This window comes from Galeopterus variegatus, unplaced genomic scaffold (genome assembly GCF_000696425.1).
Source record: "Galeopterus variegatus unplaced genomic scaffold, G_variegatus-3.0.2 Scaffold143, whole genome shotgun sequence".
Taxonomy (NCBI): Eukaryota; Metazoa; Chordata; class Mammalia; order Dermoptera; family Cynocephalidae; genus Galeopterus; species Galeopterus variegatus.
The window spans coordinates 16,397-18,914 of record NW_007726254.1 but is presented as its reverse complement, the minus strand read 5'-3'; positions in this window follow the sequence as shown (position 1 = coordinate 18,914).

Below are 2,518 nucleotides of genomic sequence, written 5' to 3'. Positions count from 1 at the left end.
GTGGGGGGAAGGGGTAGGAGATATTGTAGCTCAATGTGTGTACTCTTGCTCCAACTGACTTTTCCAGAAATCATAAAGATCCTGATGCGTTTTGAAACTCCTGTCATTGTGTGCCAATGATGCTGCAAGGTTTCTGTGGGGTTAGATCGGTAATTTTTGTCCCATGTATCAGGATTTCATTTTTTTTTTGTTTTTGCTCTAAAACATACAGAACAACAGTACCAACAAAACAGATTAACTGAATAAAATGATTTACAAAAGGCTTTTTAAAACTCGCCTAACTAGAAACGTGGAGATAAAATTTCTGGAGTCAGTTAATCAAGCAGCTCAACAAAGTCAGTTTCGCTCTGATTGTCTTGGCTTTCTGCTCATGGTCGTGACAGGCTGCCAAAGCTTCAACAATGATTCCTCACCCAATAATTCCAAAAGCAGGAAAGAAGGAAGGGCCGTGTCTCAGAGGCCTGTCAGCAGACCTCCTGGGATGTCCATTGGCCATGAGTCATGTCACTGTCCCTAAACCCTTCTCCTGGCAAAGGGCAGTGAGGTCACCATGAATGCCAGTTATGGTTCAAGTTGTGAGAACATTGACACCTGACACCGTAAGAAAATTGGAGTTCTTTTGGCAAGGAAGGGAGGGCAGTGACTATTGGAGAGGCCTCTAAGAGTGTCTGCTGGCTCCCCAGAAAGGACTGTTATTGATGGCTTGTGCTTTGCTTGTTTATTGCTGCAGATGGGGCATCTACCAAGATTTTCCTATTATCCCTAAAATTCTAAATCTCCAGTGATTTTCTCATCACTTAAGAACATATATGCGGGCCAGCCCGGTGGCNAATTAAACTAGCGATACGTCTGATTTATATTTTTGCAAGTTTAAGTACAGTGTAGTGAATGCGGGGTAGAACACGAGAGTGAAATCAGCAAGAGCAAGAAGGAAGAATCTCAATGAAATGTGATACAGGCTTTCACCAGAGTGAGACGAAGTGAGACTGGAGACGACATAATGGATTTGGAGTACATTTGGCATGTGGCAGCAATGGGACTTACTGATGGGGCAGGCTGAGAGGGAGAGAGAGGAATGAAGGGTGATTCCTGGTTTTTTGGATTCAGAAAATGGGGAGTTGGTGGTGCTGTTTGTGTATTCACAGTCTAGTACACTCAGGCAGCAATTAGGTGTGCAGACAGCTGACGTGTGCTCTCCGTCCATCCACCCTCCAGCTGTATACTGAGTTCTTGCTGCGCATGAGGCATGGAAGTTTAGAGGTAAGAAAACAAAGCTCCGATCTCATGAAATTTAGCAGGGGTGTTGACAAGAAAATGAGTAAATATTTAATAAGCCACACTATGCATATCTGTGTAATAGATATATTAGGCATTACTAATATATTAGATAAATTTATTATATAATGGTTTTATTAAGCATTGCTATTCAGAAGGCCTTATCCCAGGGGCTGAGCCAGAGCCAAATCATGGGAGCCCCACTTGAGGTTCGGTTGTAACAAGTGTTCTTTGAAGGTAGAGATTTGAGGGAACTGAAAAGTGAGTTGTATTCTGGATTGATACCAGCATGTTGAGCTACAATCCTCGTTTTCTAGCTAATCATTGAGTGAATTCAGAATTTCTGGGTTAGAATCGCTTCTTGGCTCAACATGTTTGAGAAGTACTTCATGGCGCTATAAATAATGACAGTGTCTATAAATAGTGGCAGTGCAACACTTCCATTAATTTAAACAGACTCCTGCAGGGGAAGTTGTTTTCATTTATCAGCCCAAACATCGCTGTATTCTTTTATCCATTCCTAGGAATTCCAAAGAATCTTATTTCACATGACTTTTAAGTTATTTGTGCTTTATATATTTTTTATTTTTTTACCTAGGAGAGATTCCATTTTCTCTGCATTTTCTACAGACAGGTAGAATGTAGAACCCAGTGTTTCTCCCCATATGTAGCAGTGCCTTGCAAGGCAGACCACAGTGTCTGCACCCAGTTTTCAAGTGGGTAACACCACAGGGGATGTGGTCTTTGGTGAGAGCTGTGGAGCTGGACCAGGGAGTGTTCTTGCAGTTCCTGGGCCTGTGATTTTCCAAGGTATGTGGCCGATGAGCCCCCATGTACCATCAACTTGGTGACTATGGTCGAGGCGTTCCTCTCCTGGCAGCTTGAGAACAGCAGATGCAGTCCAGCTGGTCCTGTCTACACCTTCTGAGGACTTACCTGGACACAAAATGAAGGAAGCCAAAGACCTCCTCCTTGCTAATGACAAGATTATGTTAAACAGAAGGGAGGACTGTTATGTTTCGTGGGGGGAAGGGGTAGGAGATATTGTAGCTCAATGTGTGTACTCTTGCTCCAACTGACTTTTCCAGAAATCATAAAGATCCTGATGCGTTTTGTAACTCCTGTCATTGTGTGCCAATGATGCTGCAAGGTTTCTGTGGGGTTAGATCGGTAATTTTTGTCCCACGTATCAGGATTTCTTTCTTTTTTTTTTTTTTTTTTTGCTCTAAAACATGCAGAACAA